The sequence below is a fragment of the Temnothorax nylanderi genome, unplaced genomic scaffold (genome assembly GCF_030848795.1).
Source record: "Temnothorax nylanderi isolate EJ_2023f unplaced genomic scaffold, tnyl_v1.0 TNYL_tig0231_pilon, whole genome shotgun sequence".
NCBI classification, from domain to species: domain Eukaryota; kingdom Metazoa; phylum Arthropoda; class Insecta; order Hymenoptera; family Formicidae; genus Temnothorax; species Temnothorax nylanderi.
In genome coordinates, this window is record NW_027249293.1 from 270,115 (window position 1) to 292,475 (window position 22,361).

At 36.0% G+C, this 22,361-nt stretch overlaps 1 protein-coding gene and 1 non-coding gene across 4 annotated transcripts in view; one reads left to right on the plus strand and one right to left on the minus strand.

Annotated features, from left to right (window-relative positions):
- The window catches only part of LOC139779560 (uncharacterized), a 188,849-nt gene extending 173,057 nt beyond the window's left edge, over window positions 1-15,792 (minus strand). For 2 of the 3 annotated variants that reach the window (XR_011719924.1, XM_071717959.1), the window contains exons 1-2: window positions 15,211-15,785; window positions 14,901-14,947 (exon numbers count right to left, since the gene is read on the minus strand). The gene's annotated coding sequence lies outside the window, so the exon portion shown is untranslated. Of the gene's footprint in view, window positions 1-14,900; window positions 14,948-15,210 lie in introns of all 3 variants that reach the window. The other variant, XM_071717958.1, reaches the window with a different exon arrangement.
- Window positions 15,793-21,946: 6,154 nt separating this feature from the next.
- LOC139779565 (5S ribosomal RNA) lies at window positions 21,947-22,066 on the plus strand. The gene has a single exon (XR_011719927.1). It is a non-coding gene; the product is annotated as a 5S ribosomal RNA (ribosomal RNA).
- Window positions 22,067-22,361: the final 295 nt, after the last annotated feature.

Here is a 22,361-nt window from a genome sequence, read left to right on the forward strand (position 1 = left end):
AGAACTCCGTTCGTGAAATCGGTAGATATGTGCGCACGTGTGCACACGTTAGACACATATACGCACTTACACGCACACATCGACGCCGACAAATGGCTTTCGTATATCTCTTGGCGCCCGGCAAGACATGCCGCAGGGTTGGAAAACGCGAAAAAGGACGATATTCCGTTCGCGAAATAACGTTTGTAAACCGAAAGGGAGATTATACGGGTTATGCGGGTGGACATTATAAAGCGGTGTTTTTGGTTTCTATCCAAATACAATGTCCCGGTGGTGATATTCGCGACGCGCACGAACGACTGATGCCTCCATTTCCTCTGATCGCTATCCCAATCTCATGACCTGCCAAGAAAGAACGACCTAGCATGCGAATCGTTTCGTCAATTCGCTGCTCGATAAATTCGCAGTGATTTTACTGGAGCTTAAACTCGATCGATGCGGTGTGACGTCGGCGGAGGTAAGTGATGAGATTATATCACTGTTTATGTGTTTAACAAACTCGAGAGTGCTATCAGAATAATGTGACAACTTAATAGAAAGACGGGATGTTTGTTGAAAAACAATCTTTATCCGAAAAACTGTTAAAAAATCAAGTAAAAACATAGATTCGAGGGAAGTCGATCGATGCTTCGTTGTTTCGTTTTGTTTAACGAGCACTCCATCTTAGAGCACTTTAACCGCGTAAGAGCTGGGCGTTCCACCGTCAAGAGCACTTCTGTCGAAAATCGGCTTTACTATAAATGAGAAAACGAAAATGCTTGTGGAGTAATATTGTTCGAATTACCAAGGTTAGAGTGACTAATCGAATTATCGCCATCGTACGTGCGTATTTTTAACAATGAATCGATCTAGTTTGCGAACTTTCCCGTTTCCAACGTACGATGAGCTTGCAATAAAATAACATTCTTAATAGTGCGGAAAGAAACTAAGGATAACGGGCAAAGAATAATTAGTTAAATGTCCCGCTTCTTTAAAAAATTATTTATCTATATTATTTAAAATAAATTTAAAAAAGAACAGAGCCGTGAGCGTGAGCTGTTCTTGAAAAAAAGAACATCACAAACGTGAATATATTGATTGTGAATATCATATTATTTATATTCTTGCTAGATATTATTCTAAGTTTCTAAATTATATTATTAAGTAATATTTTAAAAAGGAAGATCATATCAAAATAAATCATTGATTTAAAGAAAAATTATATAATTCTAAAAATATATATACATATATTGCGCAGAAAGTGTGCTGCGGCTGCGACTTTCGTTCGCGAAAGCTTCACCGAACTCGTAAATGTTTCGAATCTAATATTTAATGATATCCATGTGATATGCTTGACAGTTTGTAGAGCAACGATACCTCTGAGATTCCGTTTATGCTCGATTCAAGTTCCTCTCGACCACGTCGAATGAATATCGAATTACGCAAGAAACTAACTAAAACGTTACGATACGCTTGTGCGTCGCTTTATTAAGTTATATTAAAATAGATTGGAAGATCTTCGTCATTTAGAAATTTAGATGGTACAATACGTTAAAACAGAAAACCAATAAAAAACGTGCGCATTTTTATAACATGCTGATTAAAATAACAATAAACAAATCAATTTAACAAATCACAACGTGCTGGTTGTTACAGAGATAAAATGATACAGCTATAAAAAGTAGGTTCATGAAATCGTCTAAGAAACGCTAACGATTGTGAACTGTATGATTATTTAGTTTCAAAATGCGTTTATCGCAATCTAGCATTTCTTTAGGCAGTTTCATGAACCTGCTTTTTATATCTATATCATTTTACCCCTGTAACAACCAGCCTCAGTTTCCCCTATTTCTGCAGCTACGTTTTTTTAGATTTTTGCAACTAACTCGTTGGCACTTAATACTGATATATATACATATATTTCATAATAAATTCATATGTACATATCCTTCACATGCATACCTACATACACACATGGATGGACATTAAAATTAATTTAAAAATTAATAAATTTTATTCAAATTGTAACGTAAATTTGTAAAATTATTTTACAAATTTACGTTACAATTTAAATATATATCACGTATATTCGAATTCGATTAAGAGTACAGAGAGATATAATGGATTTCATCATAACTAATTCCCCTAAACATCTTTTGTTTGTTAGACAGGGTTAATCTTCTAAGACTCATCGTCTGCATGTTCTTGATCCCCAAAACAATTGTTTTGTAATAAAACTACTATGCTGATAAAAGTTCTAATATATATATATATATATATATATATATATATATATATAGAGAGAGAGAGAGAGAGAGAGAGAGAGAGAGAGAGAGAGAGAGAGAGAGAGAGAGAGAGAGAGAGAGAGAGAGAGAGAGAGAGAGAGAGAGAGAGTAAAGTTACACTTGATGTAACCTTAACCTTAACTTTCTGTCTGTTCGATTCGACAAAGGCAATCGATTAGGTTGATCGCAAAAGGCTATTGACAGCATATACCAAGGATGTCAGCAGGTCAGCCATGGGCTTTGAACCGTTCCTGGCGTCACCACAATGCGTGGACGTCCCGAATCCGCATGTTTGCCGATCTATGTTCGACAGCTTTGACGTGTCTCCCGTGGGGACGTAGACACCAGAGATCAAATCTGGAGATGACCAAACCACTGTCCCATCACCGCAAGCAATTCGGGATTGGTACTGCCCGATTTCACGTGCGAAGAGATATCGCCATATATAAACTATCGTAGTAAACCACTACTAAGTAAACCGATGACATCATTCCCTGATTGCTTTATACGTTTTGAAAGTTAAACTATAATTTACGCTCATATGTAACACATTCACAAGAAAGCAATAGAGTAATAATTTAAATACCATTATTTTTTAACACTAATGTCTTTCTACTTTTTATTTACAAATTTATTAAATATGCCCCAAAAAACATTAAGATGTCTTAAGATGTCTAAAAAGACGATCTAAAAAGTTCTGAAATTCTTGAGACGTCTTATAAAGTCGTCATAGAAAAAGGATTTTATAACATCTTCAAGATATTTTATGCCTGATTGATAAAGTCTTTAAGACATTATTTTAACATGTATTTAAATTGTCTTATTTGAGATAATTTTTAAACATTTTATGGTAAAAACATGGACATTAAAAAAAAGATATTTTTATTAGTAAAGATATGTAAGTTTTAAATCATTGATGTATCAATTTGTCAAGTAATTTCAATTCATCTTCTTTTTCTTGTCAATACATTTTTGAAAAGCTTTGCCTTGCAACACCGAATAATAAAAAATATCGGAGTGCGAGTATGACGTACATTAACATATACGTCAATTTATCAAGCACATAACTACGGAAAAATTCGACAATGACACATGCTTCTACAACTAACGTAACACTTAGACGAACTTATGCTTAGCTATCCGTTTTCTGCATTTCTATAATTTTGCGCAAAGTACCTATCCAAGATTTCATTCGACAAAAAATCACAAAGTTTTTTGCGACAAATCGGATTTCAAGTTAAAGTTTATAAGCTTCCTACGTTCGCAAACGCTCCAGCTCAAACTTGCAATCGTTTTTTAATCCTCTCGAGCACGGCAAATCGTTACCAGAAAACTTATCGCGGATAAGCAGACTGATCAAACTGATTTTGAGTATATACGTCCAAAACATGTAACTATCGATTATAGAGAAAATATTTGTAGATATCTGTAGATAAAGTTAAAGTATGTTTGCGTGCATACCCGCACTAGATTTAGATAAAAACAGAATTCACAGTAAGATAAACTCGCAAGTACTATTACAATATCATACACCGTATCACGAGGTAGCTATAGTTTTTCGTACGTTTTTACACTCGGATAGCATAAATAATAAAGCGTCGCAAAGCGTATTAACATGCGAATTGCCGGCGATACAAAAGCGAATGTGTCCTAATGTGTATAACGCATTCATTATGTTACCGCGCTGCCGGATTCCGATTTTCATTTCCATTAATTTCATGTAATTGTAGACGGATGAATGAAATAGCTAGGGTATCTATTGTTCCTCAAGCGGACAATACTTACGCTTAGTTCTCTGTTGCACGTCAGCCGCAGAAACATTTCTGTAAGCCATTCTCTCTCAGGCATCTCCCTGATATGATTAAAGGTTGTTAAATTAATTTGCCCTCGAGTGTAAAACAAGAGATGTTCGACCAAGTGAAAAACATTGATAAATTGGAATGGCGAAGATGAGAATCCTATATCATTCTTTGCAATATTGATCTCGCTGTACCAAAAAAAGCCAGCCAGACAGATTATTAAAACGTAAAAAAATAATGCACCATCGATTTGAATAGCCTTCGATGCAGACCCGATTGTAACATAAAAATAGGTTATTTTTGCTCCATGTATTAACGTCGACCTTTAAAACAATTAATCAATAAAAGTAGTAAATATAACAATTTTTCTTTAATAATGATTTTAATAATGATTATAAGACATTTAGAACTTCTATACTAATTTTTTAATACTAATTCAAACACAGTCGTATTATCCGGGATCGTATAATCACGGTATCGATATATCCCGATTGCTCATTTGCCATGATATGTTAAACTCATCAAACATTTCCACCACAAGCCAGGAGCAAGCGAGTCAGGGTATCGATAGCAGGGAACTTGACCATCCAGATTAATCATCGCTCATCTACGGCAATGCCCGGGGAAACAAGCGCATTGTTTCGTAGGTATCGGGGGAGACAAGACGGCGCATAATCGCATTTTGATTGACTCGACTGACCGCACAATTACAGTAACCCGGCTAATATCTTATCGGTATCCACCGAGGCTGGCCGCAGCCTCACGCTCACGCCTCGTCTGATCAAATCAATTACGCAGAATCATGTAGCAATCGCTGCAGAAATCAATTCAATACCGTATAACACGGCCATTACCCCATATCGCTCGTACTACTTCCGATACAGGGTAAACAACGTTCCATTGGTCACCACCCAAATTAGCAACGCCGCATTAGAGGGATGGCGGAAAGGGGACAGGAAGAGACAAGGTGGGTGGACTTCAGGAATGTCTATACACTTCTCGGACCGAAACGTGTGTATCTAATTCTGTGTTAATCCACTCTATGTCAAACAGTTGCTTTCGAAGTAAACCTGCAACCAGTTCACTGTTCTATGTATACGTATGTGTTCATGTTGTTCAGTCCGAGCATGTGCAACTAAGCGTACATATGCGTAAGTGAACAGACCTGATACATAAAATCTCTCCGTGCAAAAATTTATTTAGCGCGCCACTAAAAAAAAAGCTTTTACAAATTTTTCTGAACTGTAAAAATCGATATTTTCTGAAATTGAAAACCAGAAATACACAGAGAGAGAAATAGAATTCTGGAACAGCTCTTAATTGTTCAAAGTTTTAATAAGTAAAATAATAACGTAATAAAATGTGTAATTATTAAAAAGAACTCGGAAAACTATATAAAAAACAAATTTGCAACAATTAATTAAAATAACATAACAAATGTAAACAGAAGCAAACTAGATTACATCCTAAATGTGAAGACTCGTTAAACAATTAAGGAGCAGTCGGATTTGCTTGAGAAAGTTTAACTTCTGAACGCAAAAGCTGTTTCGTCTTAAGCCGGATCCAATACAGCGACACTGTTCACACTTGGTTGAAGTTGTTCATTTATTTATACGTATCCACACTACCCACTCGCTTGCTTTACCATACGAGAGTCTTGTGCGGAGGCTATTAGTCTGAATCCGGTTTAAAACATACATGTAAATTTATTTTATTTTTAATTTTTTCAGATCTTGCCATTAATTTCCCTTTTGTTAGTATAGTGGTTTTGCGCACAATATGAATATCGTATAACCACATATCTATGTATAGTGCACAATATGTATACCGATTTGCGACCCTGCATTTGAGTTAGATATCGCGATTCTATATTGGAATCTAACGTTATAAATCTGATAGGATTTTAAAGCGCACGGCGAGCACGCCGATCATCGAGTCTCCGAATCGCCAATTGTTACGAAACGGAAACCACTGCCGAAATCCTGCTAAACGGGAGAACAATAACTACGGGAATTAATCGCGCTCGTGAATTTTTCAACGCGCGAGGCGTTCACCATCGATGCCGGGCCGATGCCGACGTGAGAACAATAAAGCTTTATTGCTGTAGCGAGTAATTGAGTGCGAACCCTTGCTCGCGCGTAGCGAAGCTATCAACTCTACATAGACCGTAGAACTGGGGAACTATATTTATTTAAAAAAGAATAAATATCCTATTTATATCTGCATAAAAGCATGATGTAAAAATCGATAAATTCTGTATAAATAATACAATAATAAACCTAGTACGCTAATGAAAGCTAAAAACAAACATTTACTTTATCCATTTACTTTATCCATTTATATTATTACATTTATATAAATATAAATATACCATAATGGCGACTTTAAATCCGCTTTTAATCCTTACCTAAAACAAAAGTGCTGTAAACATCTCCTACAGATACAATCATCATTTTGCATTATACAACCTTAAGTAAGTATAAAATATATTTATTGGACGGTAAAAAACATTTACAAAATTATATTGCGAAAATACGCATAATAAAATTTCAGAGTAAATGTATATTGTATATTGATATGCACGTTCGTTATTCATGACTGGTGAATATTCCAATTGCCGACATTACACTCGAAAGGTATATAACGTTGTTTACGAAGTTCGAAGCTGCATATCATGATAAATCAATTCTCGAGAAAGCACTCCAAGTTTCTAACGGACTGAAGACGGATTCATATCCGAGAAAAACTGTAGTCGCGCAGGCACAATAGCTACCAGATATTTTGCAGTAATTTATACACTTCAGCGTTATTCGGAATAAATGTATAGGGACTAGCAATGTAAGACTCGCATTTATTCACTGCTGTATAATCGGACAGTTTTCAGATATACACATATCACTATCGGTTTATTTATTATAAAAAAATACTTCGAACTTTAATTTTCCGAAAATTTGAGATTTATTAGCTAATTAACTGTATTTACAGCAACTCAGATTATAGCAATCAATTATCTAATTTCAAGCTTTATCTTATTCTTATACAAACTTTTGAGATGCAGCTTAGGGAAGGCTCATTCATTTACTGAAATTAGCGCTGTTGATATATTCCAAATAACTTGTATCCATTCTGATTTTTCATTTTCAGCGTAAAAGTGAACCACATAGAAATCATCATACAGGATTGTATTATTTCATTTAAGCAAATGAAAATATAATATAAAAATTTTTCTATATTTATTCACAAACTACGTAATGCAAAATAATAACCGTAGATGTAGAAAATGTTTACCCATACTCGTTTATTTTAAATAAGGATTGAAGGTAAGTTGCTTAAAATCATCATTATTGTAATATGTTTATAATACTTAAACACAACATAAAAGTTAAAATAAATTCTATTGTTTTGCTTTGTTTTGTGTCATTTTAAATAATTTTACACAACACAAAATTTAATCTGAATAATTCACCATTTTTATTTTTTAAATATCTTTAGTGGATCAAAATAATTAACACATCAAGTAAGCATTCAAGTAAAATGTGATTACTAGAGGAAAGTCCCCTATTATGAGATAGGATCCTAATATGAGATGGCGGAGTTTTTTCATGGTGGGATCAACAGATGGGGCCTATATAGGGCCTTTTAGCTTAACATATCTCATATTAGGATCCTGTCTCATAATAGGGGACTTTCCTCTAATAATTAAATTATTTTAAAAGAGTTATACATGATATTATTGTAATAGTTCCAAATTTTGTTCTTTAAAATATGTCGTTGTTTTCTATAACTTAAAGTTTTCCTAAGAGGCTAAATCTACACACACATATGTGTGTGCTAAATATACTTCCTAAATAGATAAAGGAAAATTATATTTCCAAGGCAACAGATGAACTAGGAACCAAAGTACATCGACGTTAATATGGATTAGTATAACGTTGCCTTGTATCCATATCGTTGTTTAATCTTCTACTTAATAAGGAATCCCTAAACTCATGGACTGCTGTCTCATATTTTCTATAAACTCGGGGAAACTTAACTTAAGCTAACCTAATCTAGTATAATCTAGAAGAGAAACGAGAGGAGAAATCTATAACGATAAAGAGAAGTTATAGTACGTCCTATACCAAATCTTAAAATTTCCTGGTCCACAAATTTTGATTACCGGTATTCTTGACTACCGTGATTCTTTTTGATTAAAAATTAAATTATTCAAATTTCATACTGATACATGAGATCCATCAACAACTCCATTTGAATCATTTATCGATCAGAACACAAGACAAAGACTGTGCCAGAATCACATAGCGATGAAACGACATTATGTGACCATCCGTAAACTTTGCGATCGTAAAATATAACTGTACCGTGATCTCTTACGCTAATTATACTATTGCCGAAACTACAACAGCAATGCATTATGCATTACGTACGTGGGTTAATTGTACGAGAGTACAAGTTATGACCCAACGTACATCGGTTACGACCAATTCGTTTCTGTAGTGCTTCGCGGTTTCCTCATCAACGGGCAAAGTGCATAATTAGATGAAACGCACATGTATAATTAATGGAATTGTTGGCTAGTATAATTGACGCGATTGAGATATATTTGCGATGTATTTGCATATTTTACGAGATCGTGCACATTAATTGTCATCAACATATATTCTCACCGTGTATACATTGTTAAAATTGGTTCAATCGTTGTCTTGTACTTTTGGTATAGTCCATAACTATATCACACATTTGGCTTATATACGACTATGTAATTTCCAATCTACGTTATAACATTTAATATGTATATATCATTAGCATAATAATGCAAAAATTAAAAATTATGTCATGTAAAAGCACTCTGACACCCAAGTGCCAAACTTAACAACTCAAAATTAAGCTATTAATATGCATTGAGTTATCTTCATGTGATCTATATGTTCCACTTAAATAGAAGTCAAAGTTAGACTTATGCATTTAATATTTATATGATAATCTTAAAGAGGCATGTAAATGAGAATTACCGAATATGTCACGCTGAATTCATTTATAATTTACATTTATATTATTTGACTTAAATTGCCACAAAAAATTCCATTTATTTTTCATTCTATAGATATTATAATATTAGATTTTATAAGTTAATACATTCAAATTTAATCAAATAATATAATAAACTTTAAAAAATTATAAAATATGCATCTTTATTGCCTATATTTTCAGAGATATCTAGTATGAAACTAAATGCAGCATATTCTACCTCAAAACCGTTTTTATTGCTTTTTACTTTCGCGACGTAATATGGATTCACGATTAAAACATAAATAAAAGTGAGAAACATGAACCGACAAACTGAGGATATCTTTCGATTTTTCCTTCTCAAGAACCGATAAAGAAAATTTATTACCGATGGAAGAAATTAATAAGAAGAAATTAAAAAACAACAGATATATGAGCAAAAACTTCAGTACAATAACCGATGTTTTATATCGTAAAAATGATGAGACTATTGTGCTTCCAATTCTATCGAGGCTCACCGAAGTGTTGAAAAACCGTGAGAAAACTTCAATCAAGATGAATTCAATTCAACGAAGCAAGAGAGAACTTTTAAATTGTCCATACGGATTGATCGAGAGATACCAGCAAATTCGCGATACTATCTTATCGAATAATAAGCGCTCTATGATAAGTCTTCAATTAAACAGAGAACACGACTTTTCACTTTAAATATTATTTGATTTCAATGGACTGTTAGTTGCCGTTCCGAGGAGTGTGAAGTATATTTCTTTCTTTCTAATTTATTAAGAGAAAGAGTATACGCGTGAATCATAATACGTAAGTCACATAAATATATGCACATATATCATTTAAATATATGTACTTATATCATTTTGTTCAAATAGAATTATATAAAATTACAAAGATATATAATTTTATCAAGAAATGTGAAATCTCTCTTAAGAAGAAAATTCAATTCTTAATTTATTTCTAACTAATTTTTAAAAATATTAAAAATTACATTATTTTTTAAATATATATTCTCATCTGCTCTAAAAATTATAATTTTCTTTCTTATAAAGATATTTTTGAATGTTCATGAGCAATACCTAGTAATTGCATCAGAACAACATTACAAAATTATAAACTAAAACTATAAATAAAAATGTAAATAATTTGAGTCTTTTCAAAAATTTGAAATAAATCTAATTAAAAAGTAACTTCATATATTGTTATTCATTGAATATCCGTAAATCACATCTGATTTTAATAAAAACGCGTCATTCTCTAGAATTCTAGATTCTTAGGAGTAAGCAAAGGAATGTTGATCTCCGCCGAAGAATAATCGTTCAGGAAGAAAACATTTAAGGGACATTAATCTCATGATTCCGCATGCACAATTTTGACTTCAACGAGAGAAAATGTTTGGTCGAGCGCTGTCGCTTCTTTCGACCGTTGTGAAACAAAACGGCATTACTAGGACGAAGTATTGCGGATGACTCCACTTTATAATGGCTCTTTATTAAGAGCGTTGCCAACAATTTCACGGCCCATTGCACCGGTGGACAGTTTGGTAAAATGCCGAGCGACCGTCATAAATCCAATTCCGGAAATCGGCTTCGTAATAATACATTATTTTATCGAGCTCGCTTTCGTGCCACGAAATGTCATATCCACGTACGGTACGTATCCACATATGAGCAACTGCATTCGTGGATGCCGCGCGTACGTATACCTACATGACAGAGCGTGCCTCCGTCGGAAATAGGCCGGTCTTGTCGGCGGTGGTAACAGTAAATTGCGGTGCCGCGCGCTTAACACTGTTAACGGACTACGACTTCGTTAGTCACCGTCGTCCGCTTAACCTCAGCGGTGACACTTCTCCAGTGGCACCCAAAAGCTCGTTGCACAAGAGGCTGCACTTTACCGCGAAACCAGCGTGATTACGCGGTAGAATAAAACCTCAAAAAATAGCAGTATTGATTTAGTCAATCGTGATTCAAGAATAATTTAAAAAAGTAGTATTTTCTCTATATATTGCAGGATTAAAATAAAAAGACAAAAAATTAAAACGCACACGAATCCAAGATAATATATATACCTACCAATAATTATATCAATAAAATAAAGCATCTTGTTATGACGAAGCAGACGAAGAATCAGAAATAAATTAGGAAAAGACAGTGCTATGATTTTCAGACGTTAAAGGTTTGAAATACATTTCATCCTATTAGTAGGATGAATAACAAATCGATTATGGGAGAAGCATCGGTTATCGGTGAGGAGGTCACGAAATGCAGCACGATCTAACTTTGATCTCGTTTCAGGAACGGGCCGCGGATTTCGAAATTGGAATTCTCGGTCAGATAGCACGTACGGTCTCCGGCTCCATTGGTTAATGCAGTAATACCCAGCAGGTTGTGGATTCATCCGATCGGCTTGTACACAGTGTACACACTAACATACATCGCAATGTCGACGGTATAATCGTGGAACGCGGAACAATTGCTCAATACCTGTGATACAGCCGTGAGAATAATCATTTCGTTGTGCTGCCAGAAATACCAACAGAGCCTCTTGCATCCGTCATTCTCTTTTAACAGTTCTCTCGTCGTATCTTTCGCCCACGTAATACATACCCCCATGTATCCGCCATTTGTCACGGAATATTATGCATCGAGCGACCACGCGTACTCGACCGGCATAAGGAACACCGATAGATACTCGAGTTTGGATATTACTCGTGTTTTATCGCCTCGCGCGGTCCACCGAGTTCGAGAGTTAACTCCGATCACGCTCTCGCGAGCTCCCGAGTGGAGAGTTAGAAAATCGCTCGGCTGACTCTCGGGGTCTAATGCGCGATTTACCGGCGGACCATGCGGAATCATAGATTATAGTTAATATCCCAGAATTGAACTTCGCGCGATGATAAAGAAACGTCTATGTGACGAGAGTACTTAAGTTCTCTGTAACTGTTTTGAAAGAGTTTAAAAGTATCAAATAATGTTAATGATTTTCTTATTAAGGATTCTATTTGTTCAACATAATAGTGACAATTGATATAATCATGGAAACTAATCGTATATGTCTATATATGGAAGAATTTTAAATAATGTGCGTAAATAATTATATCGACGTACGCTAAGATTATTTCTTCCATAATCGTATAATCTTGATAAAATGCAACGAAAAATGTTTATTAATAATTCTAAAAGTGAATATTGTTTTAATAGTGCTTAATATACCTGCAAAAATTTTATATTGCAGTATTTTAAATTACGATTTATTTTCTCAATTTTAATTTCCGAGTAAAATGCATCCGAGGAGATGCCCATCACTTCTCGTATTCCGATGCTTCCGCAACCAAATTGCGGAAAATAATGTCTACCCTTTTAATGCATTAATATTTTCCTGAGAGCCACATAAACTCGCGCGCGTACATGTAAAATGCATTATGTGAGAAAGAAATTTCGGTCTGTAACGATATTTCTCGCGGCTCACATTTACGCCGCAATTAATGGAATTACACACAGAAGTTTCATCTCGGCTTTAAGCGCCAGACGTTCATGCCGCGCATGCAGGCGGTCATTATCCGGCAGGATTAAACCGTCCGTCGCTGCTGCACGAATTAATCGGTTAAGCGGAATAACGTCTGTACGTATTAATGCGTACGGAATTCGTTACGAATAATATCCAACTATTTTCTTTCGCGACCGCCGGCGGCCAGCGCGCTGCCGCTAATAATCGCTTTAATTACGCAACGCATTCGATTATGCATTTCATTCTGTAACATATTATATATACGATGTGCATTACAACTAACGATTATAAATTTTAAATGATTATACCAGAGTGCAAATGCGTGCATGCGCATGTGTGCGTATGTATACATGTGTATGTATACGTGTAATTAACTATGCATTCACATAAAGCTCGTAACGAATGGCGACAAAATTATTATGATCAGCTTTTCAGAATAGCTAACGGATTACGATTACAGCATCAGATTACACGATCCTCCCGACATTCTCTTTTCTATCCCTATCGTTACTATCGATTGCCGACTATTTCTGACCAACCTGTACGAGAGCGTGGAGATTCTATTGCACGAGACTACCGAGAGAGAGAGAGAGAGAGAGAGAGAGAGAGAGAGAGAGAGAGAGAGAGAGAGAGCTGCAAAATGCATAAGCATAATGTACCCATCGCGATTTACACGCAAATACAGCGCGTGAGGGAAGTCGGGTAACACGAAAATGGCGGGTATCGACATTGCGGATTTCACAGTGGACAATAGACTGATCAAAACGTGCGACATTCGTTTTGCGTGTACTGGAACGAGCCAATCAGGCTGATGAGGCAAGCGTTGTACAAATGCATGCGTGCCATGTATACAGAATGTCCACGAACTTCTTTTTGCGGAAGATACCTATGCGAGAAACGTGTACTATATCAGAGACAGAGAGAAAGAGAGACAGAGAGAGAGAGTGGATGTAGATTTTAATTAAAATTAAGCTCAAATTAAATTTGTCTTTCCATATTAAAACATTAAGCTACAATTCTTATTTATTCACAATAAACCCGTTCAGTACGGCAAACATAATGAATCGCAAAGTAGCAGCAAATATATTTTTGATTTATTGATCAATATACCAATTTGCCAGGAACAGTAGACTACAAAATTTAATAGATGCCAGATTTTCAACGTGTGGTATCACTATGTACAATACAAAGATATACATTATTTATTTTAAAAATCGAAAACTTCAAAGATTATAATAATTTACGTAAAAAATAAAGATGGAATTTGTATTTTTAAAATGTCAAGACGACAACTAGAATTAGTCGTTCTCCGGCCGTAAAAAGTATCTTTCGGATAACGACTTAACATTTATTCGAATAACATTTGCGATAATGTTTGTTAACTTTTCCGTATATCTTAAAATAATTTACATAACATCTTTATATTAAATGCCATAAATTAACTTTAGATTTTTGTTTAGTTTCATTTATGATGTTAATTCAGTATATCTGTTTCCTCTTTCTTTCGCTCTTCTCGCTCTCATATTTCCGTAATACACATTTTTCTATTTTCAGATCTTTATTATATGCACATTTACATTTTATATGTGTACTTTTTGTATTTTCTTATACATTTTCACATACTACATGTCTTTATAATGGATTTATATAACGGATATTTTCTTTTAATATAAGCTCAAAAAATAATATAAAATGTAATTCTAAGTTATTATATTTTCCTATTTTCCGAAAGCTACCATACATCCTATTCAAACACGGCAAAATATAATCGACAAGACAAACCGATATTGTGACAATAGAATATCAAAATTAAAAAAAGACAAATGCCTGCCGTTGGTGCACCCTTTTGTATTTCCGAATGATTGTTGCGGATCAACTATCGTTAGCGAATTGCACGTATGCATACAAAGCCGGAATAGAAAAAGCATGGAAAAAGGGAAAAATCTCAGTAAACAGGGAATTCATTGCGATAGTTTGCAACAGTTAACAATGCAGCATTTCGAGCTTCTGCATGCATACAATCACTATGACAAAATTAGGTTCTATAACGATTATGATGTTATAGTAGATGGTCGTTACGATACATTTTATAAATAACAGGATTGACACAAAAGAGTTAAAAAATATGTTATACATTACGTCTTAAATATATAGGTATATATTAATCCCGAACTAATATTAATACTATTAATCTTTAGATTTTCTCCAAGTCTTTTTAAAAATTTAAAAGAACTAATTGAAATTTAACGAAAAAAACTACAGTGTTTTAGTTTCAATTATACAATTTCGCACTAATTCATTATATACTCACCATAATGATGTCGAACGGGGCTGCGGTAGATGAGGCCGTGAGTCAATCTGAAAGCAAATTAAAATAATTTTTAAACTCATATAATTATCCAAGATAGCGCGAAATAAGCTTCTGCAGCGTCTCAACAAATAAAACGACAATGATTTTCAATTATTGAAATCAGATTTTGCCGCTATAATATTCATACAAGCATTTAAAGTTAATGATATTGATATTTGTCGAAGCGCTATAACGCGATGACGCTAAATCGTCACGAATAAGTAAATGGTTGCGAGGAGAATACGGTATACGAGTAAATATAAATGTTTACCAAATCAATGCACAGCTGTCGCAATTGTTCCATTGTTTCGAGATCACATACGCATATACGCGAATACGAATCAGCGGGAGAAAGAACGCGGCTTACAATCATTCGCGCTAATCACTGATCACTTACGCGACACTGCCGAGATTCGCTGTACGCGCGACTCATTTTGAAAAACGCAAACAAAGCGAAACGAAACGAAACGCAACGATTGTTCGCCTCTGGCGTTTGACGAACGTCCATGTTCGTTACGCGCGCGCTCGATACGTTTTCCGCGCGCATGAAAAATTCGAATCGCGTCGCGTCAACTACATGCCAAAGCGCCGGCGGTGACGTCACGTACCGAGCTCGGCAACTCGGCGGGAATCGCCGGTGAGGGCGGAGAGATCCGACGGCCGCGGAACTAACACCGTTAATTGCCATCCAATTGACATCTTACTCCGACGCTCCCGTCGCGAGCATACAACGCGAAAACGATGAGATAGCCGATAATTAGCGCGCCGATGAGGGGCGCCGCGCCGACTCGTGCCGGAGCAACGCGCACGCCGCCGGTTAGCGAAACACAAGGGCTACGGTCAACGTGACGCTATACAAATGCTTTGGAGCGTTCTTCTTCTCCTTCTTTCTTCATTGAAAGAAAAGAGAAGAGGAATGCTTCGAAGCATTTGTAGCGTCACGTTGACCGTAGCCAAGATCGCACCCGCGAAATAACCACGAAAGCGCGCCGCTTGATTCGGCACTCCCGCGACGCGCGTTCACGGATATCTGACTGCGAGTCTCGATCGCGGATAAATGGTCGTTTGAGCGGTTCACTACACACCACCTGATGCCAATAAAAGCTAAAGAAGAAGAAGAAGTCGAGCGGATGAACGCGATGCGATCCCGGTGTCGTCGTCTTGCGGCGAAACGAGAGCGCGCGGCGCGCGGCGTGAGTGAGCGGCGCGAGTGATCGACAAGGACAACCGCACCGCGGCGCGGCACACAGCGGAGCCGGCGCGCCGGTGGTGACGCGGCGCGGGGGTGACCGGGGTGACGTCGGTGATACCGCGCGAGTCAAACGAAAAACCGTCGAGTCACGTGACGCGCCAGTGACGCGCGAGCATCGTAATAAAATCGCGACCGCTGCGCGTTGCCGCGCTCAACGTAACTCGAACATAATAACGACGGCCGATCACTGCCGCGTGTCTTAATGCGATTAATACATCAAACGCGCTCGGCCGTTCGAACGATGTTCTCGATGCTCAATTAGGCACGCGATGCATCTCTCACGGTGGTGAGTGACGCGCGATACGCCGCTCACGCTCCCGTCCGGTCGGATAATTAATCTCATTTCGCTCGGTAATCGCTAATTTCTTTTTTATCCATGGTTAGGTATGCGAATAGTAGCGATTATAAATGACGGACTAGATTTTTCGACAATATAAATGTAATATACTGGAGTAACAACGAATCGCCACGTTTTGCTTCGTATACTATGTTAATTTCAGATATTTAAAAGCAGCAGCATTTTAACACATCGCGTAAAGTGAACAAACGATTAAAAATATCTGACAAAACGTAAATGTTATTTTTATTAATTTATTTTATTTTACTTTATTCTTATGCAAAAAATAATTTATCAAAAAATAATTCATCGAGCTTTGTGAATATTAATTTGATAGCGTTACAGCATATTACTAATATTAACAAGGTTAATAAGCCATGAATAACTCTAGCTCGTTTTCCGAATGTGTGACATACCTATTTTGCTTATAATTTATATCATAGATTTTTGAAACTTGACTTTTTATCGAAACAAGTATAAGTGTATTGAAGGAAATCGCGATTATCGAAGAAGCACATGTATAAATATTAACTGAATGGCAATTAATTACATTCACAAGGCGCGTTAATTACATTCACCGAAACAGAAAAATCGATCTGCAATCACGGTACTTAAACGCGAATCAAAGGTACATACCTAGCAAGATAGTGCCTGCCCTGAAAGTCTATAATTCACGCCTATAAATTCGAGGTAGACTGAGTCGCTAGTTCAAGCCGGTCCACACTGATTTATCGTCGCGTATCGACTACCGGCATCACCAGCATATGTTCGCGTCGAATCTCCGAACGAAACGACGGGTGATTGTGGCGTGGCGTTAATTGGGGTACGGTAATAAGCTCATTTAAGTTCGTAAGCAGGAGGGTCTCTCATATACCTTTTCACACCCACTTACGCCGTCATAATGGTACGTAACGATCAGCAACATACGCCTGTTTACATAATAATTTGCGAATAGGGCTTTCTAAACTTCGTTCTACTACGTTCTTTAGCCGGAAGAGTTGAAAGGAAACGAGAAAGCCGAACTCGGGACAGTTGGAACAACAAGCCTAATGCGTAATACAATTGTGACCGTGTCTTCGTGCCGTGAATGAGTGAGCGAGTGTCCATGTGGAAAGCGTCCAAAATGACAGAAGTAGGTAAATGTAGCGACAGCGCATCCAGAACTGTGAGTACGTTCATTCATTTATTTATTATACTTGCGGAATTAATTGTTCGTTTGCGTCCGACGATTTGTCATCATTGCGTCATAACGATTGCGCTTTTCGGCAGACGATTGCCGTGTCTCTCGATACGCGTTTTCGCAAATTAAATAATAAAGAATAAAAGCTGTCGACTGGCCTTTGTTCCGCTAACGCATCAATCTTTTATCGCATTAATCTTTTATCTCGTTCTCTGTTTTGAGTAAATGTAAACTGACGATAATTCTTTCAACTTTTATGCAATAGATTTGATAGAAACCGCTCTTTTTTCATTAGCTCCATTTTATTCCATTGTAGATATAACGATAACTATTATTTTATTTAAACGTTGGAACATTGTTCTTTTTTATTATACAATCTGAATCGAGAATGTGTCTGCCTTCCATGATATTTACGTTTATTTGATTTTTTTCTGTTTTTACAACATTCGTATATCTTAATTCTCTTTAAATATATCAGCACTATCCGACATATATCTAAAAGCCGTATTTACAAATCGTACAAATTGCAATTAAGTTATTTTGTAAGAAACAAACACAAACAAGAAATGGAAGTAATCAGCCGTGTCATCAATGTACCATCGACATCGTAGATATCGTCATAGATCCTATTATCTGCCGTCAGAACGGACCCTTCGTTAGAAATTCATAGTTTCCCCGTAGCGGAAATATCTCTCAATTTGCGGGGCGATTTAAACGGTATTTCGAAGCAAAAAGTGAAGACAGGCTTGAAAGGGACGGTCGAAATTCAGCATTTCATTTCGATAAGCACGAAAGAGCCAAAGTTTGATACACGATCAAAATTAGTCTTCACAGAGAGAGTTCGAAGTTAGAACAACAAATTCTCTTCGTTTCCTGTCTCTCTCTCGTCGCGGCGGTTATAGCAGCGAGAATACCTGTTATCGTTATATGATGCGGAAAAATTGACTGGGAACCCTCCTTCGCTATGTTTTTCCTTCTTTTTATGTCGTAGATGGCGATATACTATTTTCAGTACAGAAATATTTTCTTATCACAAGCAGACTTTCTTTCTCAAAGAGATTTTCACAAACATATTCTTGTTTCTTTTTTTTTATATTTTTCTATCATCAATTACTTGCTGTAGCCTTTTACTTATACCAATTTATTTTTTGTTATTTATTTCCAAAAAGCACTTGATGTTTTTGATATAATAAAATAATTTGTGAAGACACATTTAATATCATGATTATTTGCTCATAATTAATTGACTTGCATTACATTTTATTAAAATATTTAATAACTACATTGCAGTAAATTCCATCTTAATAATTAATATATTAACGTCTAACTTATATAAATTTATTAATAATAACTTTCAAAACAAATTTCAATCCATTATTTCTAAAATAATATCATCAGACGATGGATTATTTAAATGAGCAAGACAAGTTGACAGATAAGAGCTCACGGAAAATACTTTTCCATTTCACGTCAACTCTCACGCGAATATCTCACGCACCCTAAAGCCCCATTTTATCCATGCGTTCTCATCTCTGCGACTCGTGGAGCATCCTAGAAGGAATTTAGGGTGCCGTACACGTTCGTTTTTCGTTAACCCATAAAATCTCGTAACGTTCATGGAGGAAATAGCCCGTTACAGGGGCTATCGTCCCCGGAAAAAATGTCAGGCTAGCTCCTGTCCATCGGCCAGCATATGTAATGGATTAACCTATTTTTATGTAATGCGTCACGACGTGTCACGCGTGTCACATTTGCATATCGTATGTGTCGCCGCGAGTTTCCCATAGATATGCGAGTGCAATCAATCAAATCGTGTTGGATCTCCGGATTTTCCCTGCGGGAGCGGAACGACGAATGGATGGCTCGATTTAAAAACGAGTTATATTGAAACGTGTCGAAAGCATCCCTTGAATTTTTTGCGAATACTCGAAATTCGTATGAGCATTTTGTTTAATTAATTCGTTCGGCCACATTTTTCGAAAACGATAACCCTTAATAGATAAAATATTTGTTCATTAAATTATTATTTTAAGAAAAGTTTATTGAGATAAAGCGTATCATAGTTAATATTTAATTATTAACATAATTAAAGAACAATTGCAAATATGATACGCGATAAGATCGAATATTCGGCAAATTTTCATACGCTCTTGTATCACATTAACGTAAATATTTTTTAAATATATACAAAATAATTTTATATTTAAATATTATTTTAAAAAAAAGATAAATAAATGCAGAAATACGATATAATAATGACAATGACCAATTTAACACGTGCAAGATAGTGAGTAATAAGCACATCCTTAAATTTCAAGTAAAACACGTGCAATTAATAGGGAAATAAAGATACGGGAGGATCATACAGTTAACGACTGTTAGTATATTAATCGAATTTAGGGGCAACCGTGCGAGTATAGAAAGGTGTCGTTACTGCTCACTGCATGTTTCAATATTTCGCGACGCAGATTTTTTTTACTCTATATTATTTCGCATCGGAATGGAGAGAAGAACGGGCTTCGGTAATTAGCAGAATTTAAAAGCACCTTTCTTTCGCTCGCCTGCACCATTCACTAGGCAATTATCGGCAAATAAAATTGCGCGATTGGTTAATTTAAAAGCTCTTCGCTTCACTTCATTTTTTATTGTCTTCTTATATTCAACTGACGATGAAATTTCGATAACGGACGTTCAACGTGGAAGTAATTTCGTTGTGAGTTCCGCAAGTTTCGCTCTTGCGTATGACTAAAGTGTTTCGTTCAAATTACACGTCATTTAACTAGAGGACTATGCAATTACCCGCTTATAATACTCGCCATTAACGTGATAATACCTCGTATGAAAAGATATGCCAAGATAAATTATCTGCTACCATCTTTTCATTAATCAAAATCCGCAAATCACCGGAAGCAATTTACCATGTAATTTCTTGATTGATACGCTCCGTATTACTTTTGCATTCTTTTTTATCATTTTTATAATAAATTAAAATTCTATGATAAATTGTTTTATTTTTTTCCTTAAAGTAAGAATGTTATAAACACATTTTTACTAGACCGCTCACAAAATAGTACACCTGATAAATTTTCTAATATAAGTAAATAACGCGCTAGCAACTCTCTTATTGCTACATGTTGAATAATTGTAATATACTATATGAACAGCGATTAACAAAAAAAATAACTAGAAAGCTCTGTCTACTAAAATTATTACATTAACACAGTTTTGTTACACGAATGTGATTCGCTTCTACATATATCAATTCTAAACTTCTTCATATCTTTGTTGCCCCTTTTAGCTTTCTCTTGATTTTTGAACGTTTTCAAAGGATTCCGCTGTGTCCAGATAACGGAAACATCCTGTGCGCTCTACTCCGACAATATCGAAAATTTATCGTGTGAAAATGCAAACACGAATGATAGGAAATGCAATAGCACCACGCGTGAGCCACGTGGCTTTTCGTTTCTCACGGGAACTGTATATTTTCTGGTATGTACGCGTAGCGAAGCGGTACTTCATATACAGCGCGGAATACACTTCCTATTGTTCTGTTCGCCCCTGCGTAATCTGTTTCTCGAAAGACCAGCAGTAATGTCGGTACGTAATGTGGCTCTTTCGTATGCAACGCACGTACGACTGCCTCTGTCGCATCGCGCGCAAGATATTTTCCGGAATTCCCGAGCGAAAGCGGAACGCAGATGAACTTGCGCTCTGATATCGTCGCACCGAGTGCATCGCCAGAAGAAAGCTAGTTCTATATTACACACACAATAATTCGCATTCCAGCCATGGGACAATGTGTCCAGTCAGTTCTCATTCACCGCGATAGCGCCGCGATTATCATCGCACGTTGTGGAAACTGAGAAAGTCAGCGAGCACTTTGAAAAATCGGGCGACACGTTTGCGGTATCGTTCTTTCGGACTTGCCATCTCCCTTTTATCTGCTCCCATTCTGTCCCTTTACATTTTAAAGTTAGATGGTTTTATACTATAATGCTGTAGTCCATGAACAATGAAGCTGTTAAGATTTGTAACTATTTAAAAACGAAACGATCTCTATACAGTTAACATTTTATTCTCAGAATTTCAATATAATTGAAAAAGCTCTGGCTCTTCTTCAGAAAGTTTCAAAATTCCTTTTTGTTTAAGAAAAGTTGATAATTAAACATATCGCCAATCACGTTGAAAACTTCCGAATTAAAACTGGTTAAATCGTTACCGAATAAGTCAAATTCCCGGGTAACATTCATATCGCGTTTTAAAGTACCAGTTCTCGTCCGATCACTGAAGTCAAGCAACGCTGAGCACGGTTAGTACTTGGATGGGTGACCGCTTGGGAACACCGTGTAATGTTATCCAAAATTTTTTTTACCTTATTAAATTTTTTATTTTTATTTCTTAAATAAAAAAGTAGTGATCCAAAGATATCTTTTTAGTTTTTGTTATATATATAAAAATTGATCAATAAACTTTTTATTTCACTTGGAATTTAAATCTAAATTGATTGAACCTAAATGAAAAAGAATTCGAGGAGCAACAATACATTTTATATCTATGTTCCGAGAAAACCAGCACGTGAATTTAAATCTTTTATTTTTGAGGAATGCCATAATTTTAAATGCTACGAAACTATATCTTGATCGCTCTGTGGAG